This window comes from Hordeum vulgare, unplaced genomic scaffold (genome assembly GCF_904849725.1).
Source record: "Hordeum vulgare subsp. vulgare unplaced genomic scaffold, MorexV3_pseudomolecules_assembly, whole genome shotgun sequence".
NCBI lineage: Eukaryota > Viridiplantae > Streptophyta > Magnoliopsida > Poales > Poaceae > Hordeum > Hordeum vulgare.
In genome coordinates, this window is record NW_025422552.1 from 97,967 (window position 1) to 106,229 (window position 8,263).

Sequence of the window (8,263 nt, forward strand, 5' to 3'; positions counted from 1 at the left end):
AAGAAAGGAATGAGAGAGATATGGATTAGAAAAAAAAATCCCCTTTTTTATTTCTCTTTTATTTCTATAGATCAGACATTTTATTTTATGGGAGAAAAACAAAAGGATTTAGTTCATATTCACGAAGCCCTAGATTTTTGGGCCGAGCTGGATTTGAACCAGCGTAGACATTGTCAACGAATTTACAGTCCGTCCCCATTAACCACTCGGGCATCGACCCAGGAAGAATTTATTCTAGGGTTTTTGCTAATCTATGATTAACCTCCTTTCATAATACTCCCTACCCCCAGGGGAAGTCGAATCCCCGCTGCCTCCTTGAAAGAGAGATGTCCTGAACCACTAGACGATAGGGGCATCACTAGACGATAGGGCCATATACAACCGCTCGTGATTATACTATAATCATAGTATGAGCAGTTTTTTTGAATTGTCAATATACTCGAAAAGTATAACTAGATCCAAAGCAAAGAGTTTTTCTAACTTTTCTGCTATGTTTTCATCTAGGATTTTTTTAGTTGATGGTTAGATTAATTCATGGATCATCCTCTACCTTTTAGGGAAATTCATTTTAAATGTATAGAATAAGAATGGATTACTAAAAGGGATTCTAGATTAGTTCAGTACAGGTAGTTATTTTATTGATCTAAGATAAGATGAAAAAGAGTCCAATTTTTTTTTTATTTCCATTCCGTGCTTCATTTAGTGTTCAGACCAAAAATGCATTCATCCCGCACTAAGTCATAAAATTCTCTAAAGAGAAAGCTTCAAAAACAAAGAAAAAAGCGAATCAATTTAGTAGAAAAGTACTCTATCAGATTCGAACCAATGACTTACGTCTTAGCACGAGATTACTCTACCACTAATTTAAAAAGCCCTTTATCGGATTTGAACCGATGACTTATGCCTTACCATGGCATTACTCTACCACTGAGTTAAAAGGGCTTTTTATTTAATTCAAAAATTTGCCACTTTGATTTCCCATTATGGGTCTACTGCATAATGTACATATTATATATATATAATATATAGAGATATAGAGAGAGACATTATGTATAGATTGTATATGTATTGATATCTTGAGAGCTCAAAATAAAATTAAGAAAAAAAAACATACCCAACTCTTCTTGGTTCATGGTTTTCCGTTTCCGAAGGCTAGTAAAATAGGCGGATTCTGGAACCCCAAGGATTCAATGGTATATGGAAAATATAAGATTTCCAATCCTAGCGGGAAAAGGCAGGGAACAGATACCCAATAGGATAGGATCCTTGGGAGGAACTTTTGGTAATGGCCTTGATCCTCTATGCTATTTTTTATGTGTTCTTAGTTCTATTGAACTTTTTTGATTCTTTTAAACAAGAATCTAATAAACTAGCATTGAGTCAGTGGAAAAAAGGAGAGAGAGGAAAGTGTTAAATGGAGAGAGTCGACTAATCATAGACTTTTAGGATCTTCTTTACATCAGGTAAATCTGTCAGCCCTGTCCGTTTTTTTCTTTAAGTTACGACTCTTTAAGTTACAACTCTTTGCTTCTTACTTCTATCAAGCCATAGGGAAAGTCTATGATGAATTTGGAAAACTCATCTCACTCTTACTCTATGGCTCGGACTTAATGGGGGAAGAAAACATCTTCTATAATTTCTTTTTTGTTCAATTCTGGACAAAAAAGAAAAGGAAAAAAGGAATTTATAGGGACAGTGTTACCCCCTATATCCCCTAGTTTATATTGTAGGAATAATAAAACAATTTAGCAGTCTGGCACACTTACGTCCTCGCAAAGTAAATAATGATTATTGTAGTCGTAACCGTAGAATAGGATAGGATCCTAATCAAAATAAATACATTTGGTTCAGGCGCTATTAGCAGGGTAAGAAGAGATTTATTTTACAGACCAGAGGGAGAGGGGCTATCTAAATCCTAAAGTAAAGGCGCGCGATCGAAGTAGAAGTACCAATGGCTCAGTGTCATGAACCTTCTCCATCTGATTCAATAAGGGGGAATTAGCCTCCTTGTCAAATGGCTATCCTTGACAAAGGGTACCATTTATACCATAATATACAATGTAGCGGGTATAGTTTAGTGGTAAAAGTGTGATTCGTTCTATTAATAACTGAATTTGAAATGATATACTTAAGGCATCCTTAAGTTTTTTTTTATATTCCGATGAAAACTTTAGTTCTTATAAAGGATTAAATCCTTTTCCTCTCAATAGCATATTGAGGAAGAATATACATTCTGGCGATTTGTACCCAAAAACTAATTTAAATTGCATCCAAAATAAAAATTGGATTATGATATGAGTACAGAGTCGCGAAGCATAATTTTGCATTGGATTTAAGTATTCCAATTTTGAAAATATGAGTAAAGGATCTATGGATGAAGATACAAAAAAGTTGATTTCCAATCGTAACTAAATCTTCTTTTGTTAAAGGATAAGGAAGCCAAATAGCTAAAAAACGATAGTTTTGGTTTACTAGAACCATCCGCATATTGTTTCAGCTCGGTGGAAACCCAATTCTTTTCCTCAGGATCTCTTGAATGAAATTAGGGAACGAAGTAAGTAGATTAGATGGATTTAGATAGAATTTCTATCTCCTACTCTATAAGGATCATCTAGAAAGCAGAGAGCTTTGGTTCCATTCAAATAGAAAAGCTGACATAGATGTTAAGTGGTGAGAATATCCATAAAGGAGCCGAATGAAATCAAAATTTCATGTTCGGTTTTGAATTAGAGACGTTAAAAATAATCAACCAACGTCGACTATAACCCCTAGCCTTCCAAGCTAACGATGCGGGTTCGATTCCCGCTACCCGCTCCATTCTGTATAAAAGGAGTATTCTATTTGTCTAGACATGTTAAAGGCTTGTATTCAAGCCTTTTTTGTCCACCAGTTTCTGGTACTACAGAGCGGAGTAGAGCAGTTTGGTAGCTCACGAGGCTCATAACCTTGAGGTCACGGGTTCGATTCCCGTCTCCGCACTTAGCAGTCTCTATAAAAGGAGTATTCTATTTCTCTAGATATGGTAGAGGGGCGTATCCAACCCTTTTTTATTCATTAGTTCCGGGCCCTAGAGGGCAAAATTGAGCAATTTGCGAAGCCACTTGCCTTCACAAAAAGAAGGCGCAAGGCTTCTCCCTACCTTGCAGAAAATAAAAATGAAATGAAAGGGACAGTCTACCTCTCCCTTCCTTTTAAAAACAGTTTGCCCGTTGTTTGTCTCAGTTAATACCCAATTTTGGGGCTCTGTTGGCTAGTTCTATTTCTGCCTCCGGAGCGCCCTCTTTTTTTGAGGGGGATGCAAAGGAAGGGTAAATATAGTAAGGGATACGGCACTAGACTAATACTTAATTAATACTTAATTTAATATAAGTAGTTAAACAATTAACTAGACTAAACTTTTTATCATAGTACTTTGATAAATTAAGCGGGCGAGCGGCGGGAATCGAACCCGTATCTTCTCCTTGGCAAGGAGATGTTTTACCATTGAACTACGCTCGCTACGGTATATATTTTATAGCGTATATCCGCTTGGGTCGACCGTCTATGTCTGGGTCGACCGTTTCATTTCATTTTCTATTCTATTATATTAGATATTAGAGTTTTCCTTTTTTTATTATCTGTCAATGAATATTCTAATGGGAATTTCATAATACTGAAAGAGAAGAGCTAGCAATTCGGAACGCAAATTGCGTTTTAATACGTCTCACTATTCGAATTTTTTAAATGGCCTTTATTATTTCTTTTTTATGGGGTTACTAAATATTAACCAAATTTAATTTAAGAAATGAGAGAATTCAGAATAGCTACGAGAAAGACTAGTCCAATCCATAATGATGTACCGGAAAATACAACATTTTTATTATTTGACCAACCATCAGGAGAAGCAAATACAAGGGGTACACTAATTACTAAGACTGAGGAAGTCGCAATTAATGCAAAAACAGCTAATTGGAAAGCAATAGTCATATTTCTAATCCTCCAAGCTACCATCAAATAAAGTTGACTACATATTTGATCCCTCACTTAACCAAAATTGTAAAAAAATACAAGAAGTAGGAGGGGTTTAATCATGAATCCATTGATTCTTCTCTTTAATTAAAATTTATTACTTAACCTCTTTTTTATTTGGATATGGGGGTGAGAGGAGGTTATTTAGTCTTTATTTCACAAGCGGGTATAGCGGATCCTGTATCCGTGTATACAGTATACAGAGATATATCGAAAAGGAACTTGTATCTGATATCTTTCTAGAGGTTAATAAATATTTTTATTTTTTATATGGCTATGTTCTATTTGTAGGAGTAAAATAAGGATTAGGCGGTGGAGAGATGGCTGAGTGGTTGATAGCTCCGGTCTTGAAAACCGGTATAGTTCTAGGAACTATCGAGGGTTCGAATCCCTCTCTCTCCTTTTGCTTATTGAATACGTTTGTTTCTTTCATTTTTTTTTATTCTGTCCCTTATCTTTCTTTCATAAAAAGGAATGAATGGCTCGGCTAGATAGAATAACCGAGCCAGAACAGAAAAAAAGTAGAACAGGTATAAATAAGAAAATCTTAGTTAAGAGGGTTCATGTAAAGAACAGGTTCCAAATCACGATCGATTCCCTTTTCAAAACCTGCTGCAGCAGCTCGGGCTCTTCCTGCATGCCATAAATGGCCCACAAAAAAGAAGAATCCTAGAACAAAATGAGAAGTTGATAACCAACTTCTAGGAGAGACATAATTAACTGCATTGATCTCGGTCGCTACGCCACCCACGGAATTTAAAGAGCCTAAAGGAGCGTGGGTCATATATTCTGCTGAGCGCCGTTCTTGCCAAGGTTGTATGTCTTTTTTCAACCTACTCAAGTCCAAACCGTTGGGGCCCCTTAGAGGTTCTAACCATGGAGCACGAAGGTCCCAAAAACGCATAGTTTCCCCTCCAAAGATAACCTCCCCAGTTGGGGAACGCATTAGATATTTCCCTAAACCTGTGGGTCCTTGAGCGGATCCCACATTAGCTCCAAGACGCTGGTCTCTAACTAGAAAAGTAAATGCTTGAGCTTGAGAAGCTTCTGGCCCGGTGGGTCCATAAAACTCACTCGGATAAGCTGTATTATTGAACCATACAAAACAACAAGCGATAAAACCAAAGACAGATAAAGCAGCTAAACTATAAGACAAGTAAGCTTCTCCAGACCATACAAATGCACGGCGAGCCCATGCGAAGGGTTTGGTTAAAATATGCCAAATTCCCCCAAATACACAAATAAAACCCAACCATACATGTCCACCAATTATATCTTCTAAATCATCTACACTAACAATCCACCCTTCTCCCCCAAAAGGAGATTTTAGTAAATAACCAAATATAACACTGGGACTAAGGGTCAAATTGGTAATTTTTCTTACATCTCCCCCCCCAGGGGCCCAGGTATCATATACACCGCCAAAATAAAGAGCCTTGAGTACTAGAAGAAAAGCACCTAGACCTAACAAAATTAAGTGAATACCCAAAATTGTAGTCATTTTATTTCTATCTTTCCAGACATAACCAAAGAATGGAAAAGATTCTTCAAGAGTCTCGGGTCCCAGAAGCGCGTGATAAATGCCACCGAAGCCTAAGACTGCGGAGGAAATTAGGTGAAGTACGCCAGATACAAAGTATGGAAAAGTATCTAGAACTTCCCCCCCTGGCCCTACTCCCCAACCTAGAGTAGCTAAGTGTGGAAGTAAAATCAACCCTTGTTCATACATGGGCTTTTCTGGTACGAAATGGGCCACTTCAAATAGGTTCATTGCTCCGGCCCAGAATACGATTAATCCGGCATGGGCTACGTGAGCTCCAAGTAGTTTACCGGACAAATTGATAAGTCTGGCATTCCCAGCCCACCAAGCAAAGCCGGTGGTTTCTTGGTCACGACCAGCTAAAACGAAAGTTCCATTAAAGAGCGTTTCCACGTGGTAGAACCTCCTCAGGGAATATAAGATTTTCATGAGGCTGATCCTGAGCTGCCATCCACGCACGAATACCCTCGTTTAAAAGAATATTTTTGGTGTAGAAAGTCTCGAATTCAGGATCTTCCGCTGCACGGATTTCCTGGGAAACAAAGTCATAGGCACGTAAGTTCAGAGCCAAGCCAACTACGCCAATAGCACTCATCCATAAACCGGTGACGGGTACAAATAGCATAAAGAAATGTAACCAACGTTTATTGGAAAAAGCAACACCAAAGATTTGGGACCAAAAGCGGTTAGCAGTGACCATTGAATAAGTTTCTTCAGCTTGAGTTGGGTTAAAAGCACGGAAGGTATTTGCACCATCACCGTCCTCAAATAGAGTGTTTTCTACGGTTGCTCCATGAATAGCGCATAGCAGAGCCGCGCCTAATACTCCGGCAACTCCCATCATATGAAATGGGTTCAACGTCCAATTATGAAATCCTTGGAAGAAAAGGATGAATCGAAATATCGCTGCTACGCCAAAACTCGGCGCAAAGAACCAACCAGATTGCCCCAGTGGATAAATAAGGAATACCGAAACAAAAACAGCAATTGGACCAGAGAATGAGATTGCATTATAAGGCCGCAATTGAACAGACCGAGCAAGTTCAAATTGGCGTAACATGAAACCTATTAGTGCAAAAGCCCCGTGGAGAGCTACAAAAGTCCATAGACCGCCTAATTGACACCAACGAGTAAAATCTCCTTGTGCTTCTGGCCCCCATAGTAGCAACAAAGAGTGTGCTAAACTATTGGCAGGGGTAGAAACTGCTGCGGTTAAGAAATTACAACCTTCCAAATAGGAACTTGCCAATCCATGGGTATACCAAGAAGTTACAAAAGTTGTCCCTGTAAACCAACCCCCTAAAGCGAAATAAGCACAAGGAAAGAGCAATAGGCCAGACCATCCTACAAAAACGAAACGGTCCCTTCGTAACCAGTCATCCATAGTATCAAATAGATCATTTTCTTCTTTAGGAACTCTACCAAGGGCTATAGTCATAGTGATCCTCCTATTCAATTACTTCAACCATTTCCGAGCACCTCATATCACTTTCCAAGGCATATGATAGTTTTATATCTGTGGACGATTTCTTTCTCGTTCAATGCCCTTTTTCAATGGTCTCGAAGAGAGAAATTTTCCATTTTTATCTATGGAGTCACAACCGAGGTCGTTGTAAATCCATGAATTTGATTCGATTTGTTTTTCTTATCTTATACTTATAGAAATAAACCTTTGAATTCAGCATTATTCCAAGACTCCTATTTCAAAGTCTATCTTTTAAGGGAAAAATGAAAATAAAAGTAACCCCTTTTTTCCCATTCCCTCTCTATTGCATGGGGGGAAGAACTAAAATGGAGGATTCTGAAAAAAAAAAGGACCTTCGAAATCAATTTTTATGTGTAGCGCAAAGGAGTTGCGATTTCTTCTTATTCCTATAGAACATCTAGTAACAAGAATATGAAATCGTAAATAGCGAAAAATTCTTGTCTTGCGCGGTCTAAGTCTAAGGAAATACGAAAAATTCGCTTATACAATTTCATCTACATCGAATTTATATATCAGAATAGCGGATAGAGGCATCATTCAAGGAGTCAGGTCTACTTACTTTATGCTTCTTTCCAATTTTATGGTGGATTTGATAAGAACCCTTTTTGCTTTCTTGATAAATAATCGACAAAAAAAAAAAAAGCGTTTTTTTATATATAGCTTGTTTTATTATAATTATAACAAGTCCTATATGGAAATGCCCGCTAAAGAGAAAATCTATTTGATTGTCTCTCGGTCAATATCGATTTTTACAAAGAAAAAACAAGAATTTTCTTCTTTTTTTTATTAACATTAAGAAAAAAGAATATAACTAAAATGGAATTGGCAATATAATTTTTATAGACTTTTGAAAGAAAAAAAGGGGTTTTTTGCAACCGTTATTTCTTATTTCTTGCCTATATCATATCACGGAAACCTTTCGCTTTGGAACGTGGAGAGATGGCTGAGTGGACTAAAGCGGCGGATTGCTAATCCGTTGTACAATTTTTTTGTACCGAGGGTTCGAATCCCTCTCTTTCCGCTCCCTTGGATCATTTGGGACTTTCAAACTGGAAAGAATTCTGACCCCCGGATTTTCTCATAGATAAATGTACGAAACAAATCCAATTTGTAAGAAAAAAAAAAAATTGAATTTTTACTCCTCGCGTCCAGGATTCCGTCCTGGATCATTAGATAAGAATCCAAAGATAAAGAGTGAAACAAAGAATATCACTACTGTATAAACAAAA

The 8,263-nt window shown here is 37.6% G+C and overlaps 6 non-coding genes across 6 annotated transcripts; 3 read left to right on the top strand and 3 right to left on the bottom strand.

Annotated features, from left to right (window-relative positions):
• Positions 1–138: 138 nt before the first annotated feature.
• On the bottom strand, positions 139–220 carry TRNAY-GUA. Its single transcript has one exon. It is a non-coding gene; the product is annotated as a tRNA-Tyr (tRNA).
• Positions 221–870: 650 nt separating this feature from the next.
• Positions 871–942, bottom strand: TRNAT-GGU. The gene has a single exon. It is a non-coding gene; the product is annotated as a tRNA-Thr (tRNA).
• A 1,963-nt stretch (positions 943–2,905) lies between these two features.
• TRNAM-CAU lies at positions 2,906–2,979 on the top strand. The gene has a single exon. It is a non-coding gene; the product is annotated as a tRNA-Met (tRNA).
• Positions 2,980–3,427: 448 nt separating this feature from the next.
• TRNAG-GCC lies at positions 3,428–3,498 on the bottom strand. The gene has a single exon. It is a non-coding gene; the product is annotated as a tRNA-Gly (tRNA).
• Positions 3,499–4,322: 824 nt separating this feature from the next.
• On the top strand, positions 4,323–4,410 carry TRNAS-UGA. Its single transcript has one exon. It is a non-coding gene; the product is annotated as a tRNA-Ser (tRNA).
• A 3,557-nt stretch (positions 4,411–7,967) lies between these two features.
• On the top strand, positions 7,968–8,055 carry TRNAS-GCU. The gene has a single exon. It is a non-coding gene; the product is annotated as a tRNA-Ser (tRNA).
• Positions 8,056–8,263: the final 208 nt, after the last annotated feature.